This window comes from Cebus imitator, unplaced genomic scaffold, assembly GCF_001604975.1.
Source record: "Cebus imitator isolate Cc_AM_T3 unplaced genomic scaffold, Cebus_imitator-1.0 Scaffold429, whole genome shotgun sequence".
Classification (NCBI taxonomy): domain Eukaryota; kingdom Metazoa; phylum Chordata; class Mammalia; order Primates; family Cebidae; genus Cebus; species Cebus imitator.
In genome coordinates this window covers 1,163,508-1,184,366 of record NW_016107744.1, presented here as the reverse complement: position 1 = coordinate 1,184,366, position 20,859 = coordinate 1,163,508, and the positions used below count along the sequence as shown (strand labels likewise).

General features: G+C 35.9%; 1 protein-coding gene across 1 annotated transcript in view; it reads left to right on the top strand.

Annotated features, from left to right (window-relative positions):
- Nucleotides 1-12,964, top strand: part of LOC119468428 — a 38,528-nt gene extending 25,564 nt beyond the window's left edge. Inside the window, exon 2 of the mRNA XM_037731902.1 lies at nucleotides 11,879-12,964. The gene's annotated coding sequence lies outside the window, so the exon portion shown is untranslated. The remainder of the gene's footprint in view (nucleotides 1-11,878) is intronic.
- The last annotated feature ends 7,895 nt before the right edge of the window (nucleotides 12,965-20,859 follow it).

The following is a 20,859-nucleotide window of genomic DNA, read 5'->3' as shown; positions in this document are numbered from 1 at the left end:
AAAAGTAGAAATGTGGAAATGATTCAAAAGGAAAACTGGAAAATCCAAATACGTAATACCGAGTAGATAAATATGGCCTAAAGGAGAAAGAAAAGTAATTCAGTATTACTGAAACTCAAAATAAGTGCATGTCACTTCTCACGAGTAATGCAACAGAAGTCAAAGATAGAAAAGTAAAATGTCTACAAGAATTCAGTCTTCCTCTATTTGGTTGGCACATTTTAAGAGTTATATACATTTTTGCTGAAAGTATAGAGAATTTTTTTTCATTGTTATCAGAACATAATATGGCACCATTTTTTCGAGGACAATATCAATTAAAGGTGAAAATGTATAGTCATTGATCGAATAATCCCATTTATAGGTATTCTTCCTTGAGAAATAATTAAACATGAGCACAAAGATATATTAACAAGAATGCTTGTCACAACATTGTTTGTGACTAAAAAAGAGCCTGACCATTGTCAGCCTCCTACATGGCCATAATAGGGCGTGGTTAAATATAATACACTGCTTTGTACATTGTTGTAGTTAGGATAACAAGATAGATCAACAGAATATATACTGTACTCCCAGTTGTATGAAAATGTCTTCCCTAAATACATGTGTATGTGAATGAACTTAAGTATATTGAAAAATTTTTTAATGATTTCCTGGATAGAGGAATATGATGTGGGAAAAATATATTGAATATATATGTGTGCGTGTGTGTGTGTGTGTCTGTGTGTGTGTGTGTTCATACATACATATATATATTCACATATATACTTGTCTTTATAAACTTATAGTTTGATATTTTATAACTTTGAAAATTAAATTACATATTTTTATGTACATAGATGTATAAACACACTTGTATAAGTAAAGGTGAACCTTTTGTAAATAAAACAATATTCTGCTGCTTCTGGTTGGAACCAGAGAATGGAAAATTCCCACAGAGAAGATAAGAAACTTCTAGAAGGACTATGAAACCTTAGAGAGAAAACTGAAGGATTTGTAGCCTTGTAGGACTGTAAGGTGTTAGATTGTTTTTATTGTTTTTCCCTTTGAAGGTTGAGAATTTGGAGGAAAAGTGGTATGTAGGAAGTGAGTAGCTGGAGACATGGGTAGGTAGAGAGCCTCCATCTCTCCAGCTGTTCACTCATATCTATATGTACATCTATATCCTCATCTATAGCTATCTATCTACCAACCCACCTATGCAGAGAGATGGAGAGGTAGACCTCTCTCTCTCTACATATATATATATATATGTAGAGATATATATACACACACACAGACATAGATATATAATGAAAGAATGTCATTGGATTTCTAAGCCATGGGTATGGTGAGTCAGGAATGTATTTATGTCACACAGCTGGTGAGATATGGACTACACGTTATTTGATTTCTTCAAGAGAAATTTATATTGAATAGGATGAGCTGGAGAAAAAAAAATGCCCAGATAAATTGACGATTTTTACTCCAGAGCATCAGTTTTTCCTAAACCCTATAAAAGATGTTGTAAAATTATTCACATGCCTCTCACATTCTTAACATCTAAAAATTCTCATATAAGTATAAATGGTTATAAAGGATGTAAATTTCTTGTGTATTTTAAATAGTGACATTTAAAAATAGAATTCTGTGTACACATTTAATGTTAGTGAAATCTATTTAAATACCATAATAATTTGATCAACAAGTTTTTTGTTGGCAGTCAGGATTTTATATCATTCCTTTTTCTCTCTGACCTTACATTTTTATTTCCACAACCCCAAAGAATTTGATTTTAATTTAATATATTGTTATGCTTAAAAATATTTTATTGATCAACCTATCATATTGTCTTCAATAAAATATGTAAATAAACTTAATTTTTAATTTTTAAAAATTTTATGGGAACATTAAGTATGGCAATGCTTCTTCTGGATTAAACTTTCACTAAAACAATTATTCAAATCATAATTATATTTAAAATTAGTATAACTAGCAAACATAAAGGTAAAATTTTAGTTGGAATTTGTCTCTTATTGAAATGATGGTGCTCTTTTTGTTTAATTAGTTCATGTAGCCATGGATGATTTATTATTATTTTTATCTATAATGAGGGGCCAGTGGAAATTAATAGCCAAAAGAATTAGGCCATTATTAGGAGTTGAACTTACAGTGGTGTTAAATGCATCATTTACAATACCCAACTCTAATATAATATCCTTTGGGAAAGCTCATTTGCTCCTAGAGTTATGTGTGCCTCAGGTTGAAGGCTGCTGTTATGAAGTATGTCAGGGTAACATAAAATGATGGCAAAGATCTAATAGGCAACATGAGAAAGTCACCAGGTAGGGGGCAGTAACACCATAGTTTCTAAAATCTCTACAGCAATGTGCAAACAATGAATAATAACATAAATCCAATAGCACAGGGTGATAAATAGAGCCTTATACTGAATACCAGGCTTAGTGAATGACGTGAGAGGATGGAAAATTATGATGTAGTCTACATAAACAGATATTTGAGGGAAGGCAGGGTAGGACTATTCGCTATACATGTCCTACATACTCGGTCAGTGGGTGAGAAATACAAATACAGAAACATGGGCTCTGTGACCTAATTAATCAGGTTCCATAGGATAAGGCTAAAAATATTTTTTACAATAATTCCAGGCTTCAGGTCTGTCATATTTGAGAACAACTTAGTGCATGGAAAAGAGAACTCAACAATTTCAAAGGAAAAAATAGCCATGAAGCCTTTAAAAGTAAAGATAAATCAAGATGGTTGTAAAGCTCTTAAAACAGTCTGACAATGCAAATATAAAATATTACAATGAACAGGAAGAGGGAGAATTCTCAAAAGCAGTGCTGTTACATAGAAATATAATATTAGTCACATATGTGACTCTAAATTTACTTGTAGTCACATTTCAAAAAGTAAGAGGAAACAAATGAAATTTATTCTAATGGCATAATTACTAAACCAATATTTTCAAAATATTGTTATTTCAACATGTAATAAACACAAAAAATTATTAACAATATATTTTGCCTTCTTTTTTAAAACTAATTATTCAACATCTGGTATATATTTTGCACTTTGCAGCACTTTTTGATTCAGAATAGCCACATTTTAAGTGTTTTAAGAACCACATACGACTGGACAGCACAGGTTTAAAGAAAATAGACGACAATAGAAGGAACTCTCTGAAGTTCAGAAAAACAAGAAACTTGTACAAAATGTAAAAAAAAGAATACTGTACTTTAAGATACTTTTGGCAGCAAGTAAAAGCTTCAAACCCCAAACCTCAAAAAAACTTAAAGGGGAAAGCCAGTAGCATTTATCGCAGGAAGTCCTGAAGTAGGGCAGACTCAATCATGTCATCAAAGACCAGGTTCTTTTCATGTTTTTATTCTGCCATCTGTGTGTTGCCTTTATCCCAAGGCTGGTAACAGAATGACAGCAGTAGTCCCAGATGTCACATCTTGATATAATAGCATTCAGAAGTAAAAGTAGTGAGAAAACTTTGCAGAGACTGCTGCCATTAGGATTTCTTTCATATCTCATTAACCAGAGTTGAGTTAAACGCCATTCCTTAGCCAATCACCATCAAGAAGTAGATATGGGGAATTCCAATTTTGGTTAAGATGAAGTAGCCATTCTCCAACGTGTCTCTCACATTGAATGCAGTAACAAAACTGGGACAAAAAACTCATGGGATAAAATTCAAGTATCTACCTGAGGACTCATATATATAAATTGTTGCATAGGTACATACATGGCAACGAGGTTTGCTGCCTCCATCCCCCATCACCTATATCTGGCATTTCTCCCCATGTTATCCTTCCCCAACTCCCTACCCCCCATTGTCCCTCCCCTACTTTCCCCCAACATACCCTAGTGTGTGATGCTCCCCTCCTTGTATCCATGTGTTCTCATTGTTCAACACCCACCTATGAGTGATAACATGCAGTGTTTGATTTTCTGTTCTTGTGTCAGTTTGCTGAGAATGATGGTTTCCAAATTCATCCATGTCCCTACAAAGGACATGAACTCATCGTTTTTTATGTCTGCATAGTATTCCATGGTGTATACGTGCCACATTTTCCTTGTCCAGTCTATCATCGATGGACATTGGGTTGGTTCAAGGTCTTTGCTATTGTAAACAGTACCACAATGAACATACATGTGCATGTGTCTTTATAAGAGAATGATTTATAATCCTTTGGATATAACCCAGTAATGGGATTGCTGGGTCAAATGGAATTTCTATCTCTAGATCCTTGAGGAATCACCACACTGTCTTCCACAGTGGTTGAACTAATTTACACTCCCACCTACAGTGTAAAAGTTTTCCTATTTCTCCACATCCTAAAGTGAATAGTACCAGGCAGATTGGTAAATGAGATGGGATTCAAATCACCTCTGACCAGCAGTGAGTTGTCTTTTTTTCCCCTCTAGTCTTTCACTGCCTGATCTCAAGACAACCCAAAAACCAGATGTGAACATTGGTGTGGATGGAGAGGTCTCAAGAAGCAGCCCACTACCTCCCGCTGAAGAAGCAGGAAAGTCTACTGGCACCAATGGTCATGGCAGCAGGAGCCTACAGCACCCAAAACAGACAGCTTGTACAAAATATAGAAAAAAGAATACTGTACTTTAAGATATTCCTGTCATAAATTTATTCTCTGAGCAGAGGAGCTGTGGTCCCAAGAGGGTGGCAAGAACCCCCACTAGTTTTTTCTCTCTCTTGCCTCTTGATGCTTAGCTGTGGAGTTGGAAATGTGGCAGAACAAGGTAAATAAAGCCCCAGCTTTCCAATCATAAAAAGGGAACATGGGGAACTATAAATTGCTGGGGAGACAGTGGAGAAGGAAGAGCTCAAAAAAGCAACTTTGATAACCAAACTCAAAGAAATTCTTCATGACCCAAGATTATGCAAAGATGTCTTAGATATGACATCATACAGATAATCTATTTAAAAATTGATAAATTAAACATTATGTTTTTAAAAAATGTGCTCCATAAAAGAAGCTTAAATATAATAATGGAAATTTTATAAATTGGTGAAAGTATATTTAAATCATGTATCTGACAAAGAACTTGTATCCAGAATAAATAAAGAACTGTTATAACTCGGTAATAAAATAACTCAATTAAAAATAAGCAAAAGACTTGAACTTCTTCACAGAGGACATATGTAAAGCAAATAAGTGCATAAAATATGTGAAACATCATCAGCCACTGGGGTAATTTAAATTAAAACCATGACAAGAGACCAGTACACACCTATGAGAATGACTACATTAAAAAAAGAAATGAAAAGACTGATGACAATACCACAAGCAGGTGAACATGCAGAGCAGCAGGCACTCTCATAAATTGCTGATGGCAACAAAAACTCACTCAGCCACTCTAGAATACTGTTTGGCAGCTTCTTATGAAGTTAAATATACACTTATTATAAGGCCAGTAATCCTACTCCTGAGTGTTTGCCCTAGAAAAATGTTCATGCAAAAAGTCACACACAAATGTTTACTGCAGCTATATTCCTGATTCCCCAAATTAGATACAACTGAAATGTTTTTCAGTATGTAAATGAACAACAAATGAATAAACAACTGTGGTACATATTTATAATAAAATACTACTCTGCAAAAATAAAATATTAATGCACATGACAGCTTGGATATATTTCACAGGCGTTATGTGTAGTGAAAGAGGCCAATCTCAAAAGGTTATACACTGTAGATTCCATTTACATGACACCCTCAAAAAGATAAAATGATAGTAGTAAAAACTAGATCAGTGGTCCCCAGGAGTTAGGGATAAGGGGGGAGTGTGCAACTACAAAGAGATAGCACAGTGATGTGTTTTGAGGTGACATAACTGTTCTGTATCTCGATTGTAGTGTTGGTGACATGAATCTACACGTGTTAAAATTTGTGGTATTGTACACCAGAAAAGTCATTGCATGTTAATTGCTTTAAATGGAGTTGATTAGACATATGACTGCATGTATAGGGAGTGGGGTGCAGGGTCGGACTGGGGATAATTAAAACAAATAGGAGTCCTTTTAGGTTGAAGGAAGAGGGGAATGAGTGTCCAATAATACATGACCAGCAGTGATCACTACAGGCACACAATGGACAAATGAAGGTAAGAGAGTGGCTTAAAGCTGCTGGAAATAGGGACAATGACGAAATTTCTAGGTTGAATCAAGATATGTGAAAAAATAATGCCTAGAAAAATTTATCTTTTTTTTTAAATTAATTGGAGAATGAAAAGGAAGCAAAAAGCCCTCTGCTAAGGGCAGATGGTATAAGGTTAACAGATGACAGAGAGAGCTTGAAACTATCTGTTTGTTGTTATGCCTCCATGTCAAGATGACCTTATATGTAAAAATGGTGAGTTACAAAAACAGAATGTACAATATAATGTCATTTGATTTACATACATATATATTGAACTATATATATACAAATATATATATTTATATATATGTCCTTCTCATATTATATATATATACACATATATATATAATGTGTGTGTGTATGTATGTGTGTGTGTGTGTGTGTGTGTGTGTGTGTGTGTATTTATTTATATATATATATATATATATATATATATATATATATATATATAAAATGTGAGAAGGACATACCCCGAAATGTTAGCAGTTTTTATTTTTGATGTAGGATTTTAATCTTGCTATGCATATGTATTTCCCAAATATTCTATAATTCACACGTATTACTTTTAAAATAAAACTGAATAAGTGATTTGAAAATGAAAAAAGGTGAAAGAAAATTTAAGAAAACAGAAGCTCAAAATTAGGGGGTGTTAAAAGAACACATAGATTTTTATTTAAAAGTTAACAATTAGATACACTCCAGAGCACTGCAAGAACTTTTGGAGAACAGAAGACACGCAAAAGTAGTTCCAGTAAAACTGTAGGAAAATTCTATGCAGAATTGTTGAAAGAACAGATTTGGAGAATTTAGAAAAGAAGCACCATTAAAATTCTAGCTTAAGCTCACTGAAAATAAGTCATGACAAAGTTCATTTCTTTTCTCTGGGTACTACATGTAATCCGTAACTACAAGTAATTGAAGCTGTGTCCTCAGACTTGATCTGTTCAAGACTTTATTCTTTTATGATGGTATCTCAATTTTATTTAGGAGAACTCTTCTGGCTATTTCATAGACATCTCATGTCTATTGACATGTCTTAACATATCTAATAGTTCCCCTAAAACCTGCTCCATCTATGATCTCTAACATCATAGCAACTACATCCTTCCGTTGCTCAGGCCAAACATCTTAAAGTCATTCTTCACTCCTCTCTCTTTCTCACACTCCACCTTGAAATTCAACAGCAAATGCCATTGGTTTTACCTTTAAAATATGTCAAGGATCTGACCACTTCTGACCACTGCTTCTGCTATCACCCACACCCAGCACCATTCACCATCTTTCCTCATCTAGCTTATTATGATGGCTTCTAAAGGAAATCCCTACTTTTATTCTAGGCCACCTACATTCTACCATCCTTTTCAAACACAAGTCAAGTCGCATCACTCCTTGGATAAATCCCTCCAGTGACTCTCCATTTCATTCAAAGTCAATACCAAAGTCCTTACTGTGGCCTCCAGGGCCACTAATGAAATGCCTGGCCTTCTTCTTTTCCTTCTTCCTTCTCTTTTGCTCATTGACCTTAACCACAGTGGTCTTGCTGGACCTTGTACCAACCAAACACACTCTTGCCTTAAGGCCTTTGCAATAGTTCTATTTGCTACATGGAAGGCTCTTTTCCAGATCCCACATAGCTAGGGTGTGTCTAGATCCTGGTTTTGACAGAGAGTCCCTGTATTAGTCTGTTTTTGCACTGCTATAAAGTTACTACCTGAGACTGGGCAATTTATAAACAAAAAAAGTTTAACTGACTCACAGTTCCCCATGGCTAGGGAGGCCTCAGGAAACTTATAATCATGGCCATAGACAAAGGGGAAGCAGGCACCTTCTTCACAAGGTGGCAGGAGAGTGAGTACACTCAGTGGAAACTGTCATTTTTTTTAGCATTTTTTTATTGCATTTTAGGTTTTGGGGTACATGTGAAGAACATACAAGATTGTTGCATAGGTACACTGCCATTTTTAAACCATCAGTTCTCATGAGAACTCCCTCACTATTGCAAGAACAGTAGCATGGGGGATACCACCCCCATGATCCAATCACCTCCCACTGGGTCCCTCCCTCAACACATGGGAATTACAGTTGGAGATCATATTTGGGTGGGGACACAGAGCCAAACTGTATCAGTTCCCATCTGTGCTGCTACCCCAGCATAACAGGCACAATCTTCAGAGTGTCTCAATTGGGATAATAAATTATATAGTCACCCTACTCATGGCTCATTGCTTCATCTCTTTCAAGTCTGTTCAATCTCACCCACTCAGTGAAGACCCTCTGACCATCTGATTTTAAATTGTAACCCCTACCCCAGTTCCTCTACCCACCTTCCCTGCTTTGTGATTTTATTTTCTCCATGGCCCTTTCCACCTCCTGATATACTCTTACTTTTTTATTTATTATGTTTTACTGTCTGCCTTCTACAACTACAGTGTAAGCTCTGTGAAGACAGGCATAATGCCTGTTTTATTTTGAATACGATATCACCTAGAACAGTACCTAGCATAAAGCAATTTTCAATGAATATTGCTGCATAAATGGCAAATAAGTGCCTAGAGACTTGTTTTTTCACCAGCTATCAAAATGAAGTAAAATAAAAACTTGTCTTCAGGGATTTTGAGGACAAGTAAATATTTTACAAAACATTCCTTGAAGACACATAATCCAAAATGCCTTATTATCTAATTAAAATTCATCAGCTTGGTCTTTAAAAATGCTGGAGTTTTAAATATTTACCTGATTTAAATAAACATTTTCATAAACATATACAATACACAATTGTATTGAATATATAGATATACCAGGATTCCTTTGCTTGAAAATGATAGAAATATAACTTGAACTTCCTGAACCAAAAATAAAAAAAGTAGGGAATGTTTATAGGAAAGATACTGTGGATTCTCACAAAACTGAAAAAATGCCCAAGAACCAAACCTTTGTACAGCAGCTTCCAGGATTTTAGAAACTAGACACAAAAATTGAAACATAAACAAGATTCTTACTTCTCTCTTCTCTGCTTCTTGCTATATTTGAGGCTCATTCTCTCCTATTCCAGACCTACTGTGGAACTCCTAGTTTCTGGCTGTAGTTAAAAAAATAAAACTACTGGAGAAGTACTGAGTCTCATAGCCCCTGTTGGAATCACATCCACTGTGAGAAGACAGGGTAAAATCTTATGATTGGCTCAGTTTGGTTACAGGACTCCCTCACCCCCCAGAGCAGTCACTAAGGTCAGAAATGCAGGTTTACAGAATGGCAATAACCCTTCCCACCAGAATAGGAGAGAAGGAGGGAGAGGTACTCTTCAAAAGAAACTGAGTCCTTTTCCCAAAAGAGATAAGAGGTGCAGAGAAAACAAAAAAATAAAAATGTACTTCTAATATTTTTAAAATGCCACACAATGTTACAGCTTATTCTAGGGATTAATAAACACTAATATATGGTTTGCTCCTAAATAGGTATGATTTCTTTCTATACATTGAGTCTCCGATTCATCACTTTGATAAGCTCCTTGCAATTTTACCACCCAATAGCCAATTTTCTTTGCTTTAATAAAACATATTACCAAAATATTGTACATCCTTTAGTGATAGAAACTCTCTCTTTTTTCACTGCATTAAATAATGATATACATTTTCAATTTATCTGTGTTGAATGTTAGGATATAACAGCTGTATTTGTTTTTCACGATGTAAAGTGAATGATAATATCTCACAAGCTGATTTATTTCCTTCTTTTCTATCCACAATGATCTCACTATGCTATTTCAGCTTAAAAATATGGATATTGATACATCAGCTGCTTTAACTCTAGAGAATAGCTCTTACCCATGAACCAACAATTTTACTCAAAAGAGGAGAGACACAGAAAATAAAGAAACATTTCTCAGGCCATTTAAACCAAATTAAAAAAAATCCCAAAACCCATATAAGTTTTGACAGCATTGCAAGATTTCTTTTGTTAGGGTACAAGATACAGAAATTCCCAAGAAAATAACAAATCAATTAAAGCATGTATTCTCTTAATTAAAATTGTCATTGTTATTTTCATGTTATTAATAGAAAAAAAAAGTCTCGCTTACATTTCCAATTAAACTTGTGCAAAGCAAGTACTATAAATTGATCTAAAAGGCTGTGGATGGTATGTAGCATACTGTTTTTTGGATTTTGTTTTGTTGCATGGGTTTTTTTACTTTAAAGGAAACCAACAGATTTTATCTTCATTTAGAAAAATCATACATGCAGGGCCTGAAGCAATGATTTTATGCTATGACATAATGTTTTTGACACAAAAAGTACTTGCCAAAATGCAAGACACAAGAGCAAATATTTTAAGTGTTTTAAGAGGAGAAAGGAATATCTGGCTTTCATCAGTCAATGATATATTTAACATAAATAATGATTGAAAAATGACAGCTACAAGATATGATTTAGATGCTCCAAATTCCTACAAATACAAAGGTAAGAAATAACCGTTTCGTATTTTAGGGTTATTTTGCTGTGATGTGATTGAAATGCTTTACATTGCAACAAGCCTTATAATTGTATTAGTAACTGGTGAGTCATATCATGAATAACATCTTTAATTGAACACTTGCTTTCATATTATAGCTGCAACTCTGCCTTGATTTGGCACTATAGAAGAATAGGTTTAATCTTTCATCTTCCATCTGCTTTTTCTGTGTAATTTTACATTTAAAAAAAAAAAAAAAAAAAAAAAAAAAAAAACACCATGAAGCTATGTAATGATGGAGAGTTTCAACTAGTTATGGTCAGTAAAAATGATTAACATTAATTTTGGAAAAATGTGACTCTATTGAACCTTGAAGAGAAACAGTATACTTTCATAAAACCAGACAGAAATGTCTGTTCTAAGTGGCTCTGGGAAAATTATGCCAACACAAAATATTTTTCTCAAAAGACTCATACATCTGCTTTGGGACTTTAAAACTTCCCGTTTGTACATATCGACTGCCTCACTCTGGTGCAACAATATACTTTCCCATTACTGATGCTGTGCATTGGCCAGACTTGCTTTGGCCAACAGCATGTTAGCAGATGTTCTGTGAGGAGAGGCCATAAGTATACTCTTGTAGTTTGGGCTTAGCTATAGTGCTCTGATGATCTGCCTGAGAAGCATATCGTGGGAAGCTGCTAGCCCTTCAGCCTAGCAGCTTCACATGCACAGCTAACCTGAATCCCAACTATAGCCTGGACTGAAAGCCATCTATCTAACTCACCATTGGAAGCAGAGCCATCCAGCTGAGCCCTTCATACATTGGCCAAACCATGGTTAACCTGAAGACCTGTGAGCAAGAAAATTATATGCTTGTTGTAAGACACTGATTAGGGCAATGGTTTGTTAAAGCAATACTGACTAATACAGACAGGCTGCCTTAGTATAGTATGTTTAAGACTGAAGACTGTAAGGCCAAACTCCTTTACGTCAAATCTCTACAATTTATCAGCTGTGTTTCCTTATGTAAGTTATTTAAATCATGCCTCAGTTTTTTCACTTGTAAAATAGGATGATGATAATGCCTATCTCATGCAGTTAATATTTATAAAGTTTTTAGAACAGTGCCTGGTACACAGCATCCTCTGAAATAGTATATAAGGGATCAATAAAATAAACCTCATTCACTCACAAATGTGTCCCCTAACGACCCCTATCAAGAACATGATGGTTTCTATATTTGTTACTTCTTCCAGAGGGTGCTTGATTCTCCAGAGACTGTCTTCAGCATCATCAAGAGTTCGTGTTACCTAATGCTTCAGTGCTCCATATGTTGAAGACTCTTCTGATGAGTCAGATGACCTGAATTTGAATTCTTGTTTCACTCTCGAAGCACTGTGCCAGACACTGAGTGTTCAATGTTCTTATCAGTAAACTAGGTACCATAATAGCTCTTAGTTCTGCAGTTATCAGTATTAAATTAGATGCTCTATAGAAAATCTTCATGTACAATATTTATTGCACTGCAAAGACTTAATAAATGCTAGTTGTCCTTAATTTGTTCAAACAGTTTTAGGAACTACAAGGTCACTTTAGCTTATTAAGAAGTGGATTTTAAGTTCAAAGTGTTATTTACCTAAATTCATTAAAAGGTAATCTCTGATCAATTTAAGACAAAATAGATTTTTAAAAAAAGCACCTAAAACCAACAAAACAACACTGCATCATTTTCTCTCATCTGCTACCCAAAATCTTTTCAGCTTTTATTTTCATTTTGTTCTGATTTATCATTATAATACAAATCATAAAAATAATTCTTGTTATTATGTCTCTGTTATCTTCATTTTATTTTTATGTAAATAATGTTATCTCTACCTTCTATTTACTAACACTATTTCTCTTATTAATCAAAAAGAGCCTTCAGATCACATTCATTTCAGTGGAAATTTAATTTAAAAGGTAAGACACGTGGATTATGTAAAATACTAAGCCACAATGTGTACATCTTTTACATGAAAATAGCCTTAATTTCCCTGCTTGACTGAGAAAAGAAATAAAAAGAATGATTGCTATAAATCAGGAAAAATTCATAACTTGCTGGAGGTATAACAGCTGTTGATTTAAGGTTTGCATCTTCGATAACACAATGCTGCTGGGAAGATAACATCTTTTTGACAAAGCTGTGAGCATAAAAATTACAAGGCTTTACTCGACATTTAAATATTTTCTCAATATCACTTAGAGAAAAAACATTTTCTTTTATTCACTTACACTAAAATATGTTTGAAGTTTACTGTATCTCATCAGCCAGCTTTACAATAAAATTTGGTGTTTTCTTGTTTCATAAGTGTACAGTAGATGTGTCATATCACAAATAAAAATTAATTATCCTCAGTTTAGAGAAATGGTCTACTGTTATGTACAAATAGTTCCTACCATTATTAATACAACACAGAATTGCGCATACACTCGGGATATTATTCATTTCTTTTATTATCAGCTAGAACTAGATGACTGAAAAATTAGGTGACAAAACAAAGCAAGTATTGCATTGGCTGAAAAAAAAATCTTCAAAGTAGAATCTTGAAAAAAGTAGAATCTTGTGAAAGACAATAACTTTGCCAAGGAGTTGGAAACAATAGCAGAGTTTTTATTTATCTAGAGGCTGCTATATTATTTATTGTACATGTTCGTGTACTGTTGACTCACAAGCTATGAAATTTTATGCTGAGGTTTTGTGTTTCTTATTTATCAGTGAAATGCACTGAAAACATCATCAAGTACCTAGAATAATGCTAAGTAATGGCCTTGTCTACTCACTCTTCAACAAAACCTGTGTGCTTCCTTTCTTTTATGAATTGCATTTACCTTAGAAAACAAATTTGCTTCTTACCATTAAACTTTTTTTTTGCTTCTGTCTTTTACCTAAGACCATCTTGCAATGTCACTATAATGCTGTAATGCCTGTATGCCCCAGCCCTGTAGCCATCTCGAGTCACTTCTTCTTTGAATGTTCAGATAAAATGATTTGACTCCCCATACTACATGCTTGGGGAAATACAGATCCCTTTTTGTCCCCCTTGTGAATTAGGGCAGTGTTGCCTACAATTCTTCTGGATACGTCTTGTTCCAGTTTTACTCTGAATACCTGCTCTCGCCTAATTCTTGATTCATAAGAGAGGTTTCTCCTGGACCTTCTTGGCACCATTTCATTCCAAGTAGGACGGTACTCCTGGTCCATTGTCCAGAACATGTACTAAAGGTTGTGGGTATAACAGAGTGTTACTGGAGGCTTGGGGAGAATGGAAAACAGAAAACAGCCTTAAACTGAACATTGACTGTCATTTCTCATTCACTTACTCATTCATTAACAAATATTTATTAAGCTCTTACCCTGTACAGGCACTAGAGTGAACATCATGGAGCTACAGAAGTTAACAAAAAAGATTAAATCCTCTGCTTTGATAGAGTTTGCAGTCTACTTATTCCAGAGAGATCATAAACAAAATAAGTCAGTAAAGCAGATAAGTTAGAGAGTAGTGTTTTCAAAAGAAGTAAAGCAGAGAAGGCGGAGAAACTTTAGGGAGGGGTGCACTTTTAAGAAGGGTGGTAGGGAAAGATTTACTGTAAAGGTGTTATTTAGAAAAAGACATAAAGGAAATAAGGGAAGAAGCCATGATGATTATGTTTGGCAAGAGTGGTTTAGGTAGAGGAAAATAGCAAATGCAAAGGCCCTGAGGTCAGAGCCTCCCTGGTATATTAGAGTTCTAGCAATGAGGATGCTAGGGCTGTTCTCAAATTTCTCAGCACCTAGACCCTTCTCCTGATTCCAGAGTTCTATATTAACTCTATTTTTTTGTTATTGTTTTCTGTTTTCATGGTGCTCTGTTATCTGGGGCCTCACTGACTAGGTAGAGACTGCCCCTCCTAGATGTAGCCAATTCTTAAAAATAGCAAACTATTCCCCCTGTAGTAAATGGAGTTTTTCATACACAAACTTACCAAACCACAGCCCCTATTCCAGCACCTCCTCCATCTGACTTTTACAGACCCGGAGGCAGCATTTTCCTGCCCTGATTACCCTAGGGCCAAGTACTAGGCAAGGAGGGACCACCTCTACAGGCCAGAGCCTGCTGAAGTTATTCGCACTGTTCAATCCAAAGCCTGCTGAGCAATTCACCTGCCTGGCCCATTTCTTCATGTGAGAAGCACAGTAAAGGCTCTGTCTGTGCGTGTCCTTCACAATTCTATCTCCTGACTGATCTGATCCTAACATTTCTCATATGGCCCTGCATGGCCTGGTGTGCCCCTCCTCTTGGGAACTATGAGTAACAAACTATCTTTTCAGTGGCAGTTGTCTCTTTATCTCTTGGCCCCACCATACCTGAATAAACCAAAATCCCAAGTACATTTTCAAACAAGTCCCTACCTAGCAGCCAGTAGACAACTTATAAATTCATTTTATTCCTCAACAGAGAAATAGGGGTAGTTTTCTTTCCATTCAGACTAGGTCTTGGGTCTGCCATAACTAAAAGCCATATTAATTAACTTTCTTACAAAAAATAAAAGTTATTCCTTATGGCCAAAAAAATTCTACTCCAGTTCTGATTATACAACCATCACCTTTTGACATCACTCCATAGCCTCACTCCAGTTGACCACACCTTTAACTCTTTAATATAAGTGGTGCTTCCTAATCAGATGTCATCTACCACCTAAAATGTGAGCAGTATGTTCAGCAAGGAGGTAACCAGATCTGAGCTAAGCATAGTATTTCCAGAAGATCTTGTGACCCAAGAATATGTATAGCTTTTTAGAAGTAACCACCTACAGACCATAACAAGCTGGTTTCCCTAGAGATTCTATGTTCTGCATTTTCTGGGCTCTAAGAAAAACACCTGTTTGGTTTGATAACACAAAAGCAGCTAAGGCAGGAATGGCCTCATGGGCCACTCCAAACTTTGATAGGAGATTAATAAGTTAATTTCTTAAACTATCAGACAACAGAACTCTTATCAAACTTAATGTTCCTCCAAAATGAAGTGGGGGACTTCCTTAAACAAGTAAATTTTGTCAATACTTCATCATATGTTTTTCAAACTTGGATACTGGCACATTAGACTGTGATTTAAGAGGGAGAGGAATGTAAATAAATGCTAGAACCCATAAAAACCTGACCCCCGATATTACAGTTGTCTTAGTGACTAGGGAAACATTCAATATTTCAGTTGCCTTTGTGTATGCTATTTTTTTTTAAATTTTCATGCCTGACCTTAGTTGTTACATAATATAGTTTTATGTACTTCTAATTTTTTATCAAAAGACAATCAAACTTCATCTGCTAAATTTCTGCCTAGAATGTGACTTAATTCTATGGGAATGACATAGTTCTGATATCCAAGTGTTGATAATAAATGTCCAAATTCCAAAATGATAATATCATTTTTGTTACTTCTTTTTCACAGTTTATATTAATACTTGGTACTAAAATAACCTCAGTGTATTATTTTTCATTTACATTTCTACACAGTGATGAAAACAGAATAATGATTCATAGTAACAGTATGCTTGCCTTAAAAAGAGTTTTATGCTACATTACTGTATTTTCTAGTTTATAAGCTTGGACAGTTTATAAGGCACAACCGACTTTTATAAGCATATTTGGCTGGAGTGGAATTTTATAGTAAGGAGAGTAGAAGGAAAATGCATCTCCTTGCTTTGATAAGGTCGACGGGTCTTTCTGCTAGGGTGTCCTGAGAGCTTTTGCAATCAGCCACTCTGGGAAAAGCTTAAGAGTTGTGAGTGGGAAGCTCTGGAATTTGTTAAAATATCAGTATACTAGGCCATCATAGGATTTCACCATCTAGTAGCAGCTACTGCAAATTTTAGCCAGTTACTCTGAATGAGATCTATTTGGGGTGTGTGGCTGAACAATTTACTTCTGTAGACAGCTTTTATTTGACAGAGTGAATTTCCATATTCTAAATTGACTATGATGTGATTGATACATTAGAAAACATGTTTTACAAAACACAGATTATTGGTTATATCAGGATCAGGTCTGGTTGCCAACGCACATTCATGTAAGAAGTAAAATTGAAGCAACTGTTACAACAGCTGCTTTCTTTATCATAATAGATGTAATAAGGATGATAAGAATGTATGGAAGCACGGAGCTGGTGGTATAGTTAATAGTGATAAGAAAACAAAGAGTGTTATTAATGACCCAAACCTAGATAGGGTCTAAGGTAATATTTATTAAAATTCCTACGAAAAATACGATTTTATTTTTGTACATTTTTTTCCAATTCTTTAAGATTTAAGGCTCTGTGTTCTCACGGCACAACAGTTTTTATAACACAACTTTTGATAACTCAGGGATTTTTCAGCAACAAAACCATTAGGTGGTGGCAGACCAGAGACACACTTGCTAGCACATCTAGAAATTGACAATATTTGTGTCATTTCTTATATTGTAAAAATATTTATTTGCCCATGTCTCTTAAAATGAATATTGAGTTATCACATTTGAGAAGTTCATTCTGACTTGTAACATGGTATTAGCATCTCACCTATCTCCTCTTTTGACAGTTCTCATTATCTTTAAAGATCAACTGTTCCTCTAGCATGCATTAGGGAGTTTTGCGCCACCTTCTTCCTTACCTCATAGATTGCTGCTAAATCTCATCTCCCTTTTTTTTTATGTATGACTTTATTTCAAGCTATGTATCTGTATAAATAGTTAAGCTAATTTTGATAAAATATTAAGTAAGCTTTCATAAGGCATTAGGCAAATGATTTAGTAAAGTCCAGATATATTACATCTACTAAATTACCCTCATCCATTTCATAATTTGATCAAAGGAATGCAATTCAATATTCGGCATGATGTGTTCTGTATCAGCCCATGCTGTTTATCACTCAGGCTTTCACTACTCTCTGGATGCATATTGATATGGTTTGACTATGTCACCACTCAAATCTCATCTGGGATTGTAGCTTCCACAATTCTTTCATCATGGAAGGGACCTGGTAGGAAGTAATTGAAACATGGCGGCGGGAGGAAAGAGGTGGTCTTTCCCATGCTATTCTCATGATAATGACTGAGTCTCATGAGATCTGATGGTTTTTAAAAGGAGAGTTCCCCTGCACAAGTTCTCTCTTGCCTGCTGCCATGTAAGACATACCTTTTCTATTCCTTCATCTTCTGCCATGACTGTGAGGCCTCCCCAGCCATATAGAACTATGAGTCCATTAAACCTCTTTCCTTTATAAATTACCAATTTGGGTATGTCTTTAATGGCAGCATCAGAATGGACTAATACAGACATTGGTATCAGAAGTGGGGTGCTGCTGTAAAGACGCCTGAAAATGTGAAAGTGACTTTGGAATTGCATAACACGCAGAGGTTGGAACAGTTTGGAAGGCTCAGAAGAAGACAGAAAGATGTGAGAAGGTTTGGAACTCCCTAGAGACTTGTTGAATGGTTGTGACCAAAATGCTGAGAGTGATATGGACAACGAAGTCCAGGTTTAGGTGACCTCAGATGGAAATGAGGAACTTGCTGGGAACTGGAGAAAAGGTAACTCTTGTGATGCCTTAGCAAACAGACTGGCAGCATTTTGCCCCTGCCCTAGAGATTTATGGAACTTTGAAGTTGAGAGAGATGATTTTGGTCATCTGGCAGAAAAAATTTCTAAGCAGCAAAGCATTCATGAGGTGACTTGGGTACTGTTAAAAGCATTCAGTTTTATTCATTCACAAGTATGTGGTTTGGAGTTGGAACTCATATTTAAAAGGAAAGCAGAGGATAAAAAATTTAGAAAATTTGCAGCGTGATGATGCAATAGACAAGAAAAACCCATTTGCTGAGGAGAAATTCAAGGAAACCCAGCTGAAGAAATATACATAATTAAAGACAATGGGGAATATGTCAGGACGTGTCAGAGGTCTTCACAGCAGCCCTTCCTATCACAGGCCCAAAGGCCTAGGAGGAAAAAAAAAATGGTTTCTGGGCCAGGCCGAGGACCTTGACACTTTGTGCAGTCTCTGGACTTGGTCCCCTTTACTCAAGCCATGGCTAAAATGAGCCAATGTCCAGACCAGGTCATTGCTTCAGAGAGGGTAAGTCCCAAGCCTTGGAAGCTTACATATGGTGTTGGGCCTGTGGGTGCACAGAAGTAAAGAATTGAGGTTTGGGAACCTCCACCTAGATTTTAGAGGCTGGATGGAAATGCCTGGATGTCCATCCAGGTAGAGGTGTGCTACAGAGGGAGAGCCCTCATGGAGAACCTCTGCTAGGGCAGTGAAGAAAAGAAATGTGAGGTTGGAGCCCCCACACAGAGTCCCTACTGGGGAACTGTCTAGTGGAACTGTGAGAAGAGGGATACTGTCCTCCAGACACCAGAATGGTAGATCCTCTGACATATTGCACCGTGCACCTGGAAAAACTGCAGACACAAAATGCCAGCCTATAAAACAGCCAGGAGGGGGTCTATACCCTGCAAAGCCACAGGGGCAGAGCTGCCCAAGGCCATGATAGTCCACCTCTTGCATCAGCATGACCTGTATATGAGACACAGAGTCAAAAGAGATCTTTTTGGAGCTTTAAGATTTGACTGCCCCGCTATATTTCAGAACTGCATGGGTCCTGTAGCCCCTTCATTTTGGACAATTTCTCCCATTTGGAATGGATGTATTTACCCAAAGCCTGTACCCCCATTGTATCTAGGAAGTAACTAACTTGCTTTTAATATTACAGGCTCATAGGCAAAAGGGATTTGCCTTGTCTCAGGTGAGACTTTCACCTGTGGACTTTTGAGTTAATTCTTAAATGAGTTAAGACTTTGGAAGACTGTTGGGAAGGTATAATTGGTTTTGAAATGTGAGGATATGAGTTTTTGGAGGAGAATGATATGGTTTGGCCATGTCCCCACCCAAATCTCATCTTGGATTGTAGCTCCCACAGTTGCCACAAGTCATGGAGGGACCCAGTGTGAGGTAACTAAGTCACAGGAGTGTGTCTCATGCTGTTCTGGTGATAGTGAATAAGTTTCATGAGAGCTGATGATTTTTTAAGGGTAAGTTTCCCTGCACAAGCCCTCTCTTGCCTGCCACCACGTAAGACATCCCTTTGCTCTTCTCCTTCATCTCTGGCATGATTGTGAGGCCTTCCCAGCCATGTGGAATTATGAGTCCATTAAACTGCTTTCCTTTATAAATTACCAGTCTCAGATATGTCTTAATTAGCATCATGAGAACAGACTAATACATATATATAATACTTTTTTTTTCTTAATATCTACTTTGTTATTTTGCTAAGAACTTAAGATAATAATGGTCAGGAAGGTTTTATTTATTTATTTATTCCTAAAATTTTTTTATCTTGGTTATTGTTTCCATTGTTTTTGAAATGCTTTGGTTGCCCCAATCCCAAGAAATATTTCCCAGTGGAAACATAAATGCCACGGGTAATTTTCCTGGCAACTAAGGGTGCTTTATTTAAGTCAAAGGTGCTTAATTGCTGAGTTTCACATATTCATTTATCAGCCTGTTGAGTTCAGGTAGCTTACTGATGTTATCATTAATCTTAGGTACCATTCTTATTTTTTTGGCTAATTATTCTCTGATAGAATCCTAACAAAAATCTGTAGTTTATCAGCCATGTGCCAGTTCAATTAGAGGTTATGTTTGTCTGTCGTTCATTTTAGAATACCTCTAAATACTTTATGCTGACTCCATGACATATTCAATTATGCCAGCCTCAGTACATTTAAATGATGATTCTATTTATCACTTTAGTGTAATCTTCATTGCAGTAAGTCAAATAATTACTAGTTGGTCTCTGGAATTCACAAATCAGCAATGAGTCTTACAGTCTGTTTATTTTACATAAGCTAAAGATCATGACTTGAATTTCTACTAAAGGGAAGTAATTTATATTTTATTAACATCACTATTTTTCCATTCAAATATGCTGCAGTTAAATAAAAAGATTATTCCCACACTTTTGTATATATAGGAGTTCAAAGGGAATGAGAATGTAAACATCAAGGAATAACACTAATCCCTTTAGAAACTCTCAGGAGTGAACAAGGTAAGGTGTGCATGCTAATGTGAGCATTTTCTCCTCATACACAAAGGGCTAAGAATGTTATGTTTTCTTTTTATATCAAATAAATCTACCTCTGGCCCCTCACTTGCGATGGTCAGCAATGTCAGTCATTTTAAATGACTT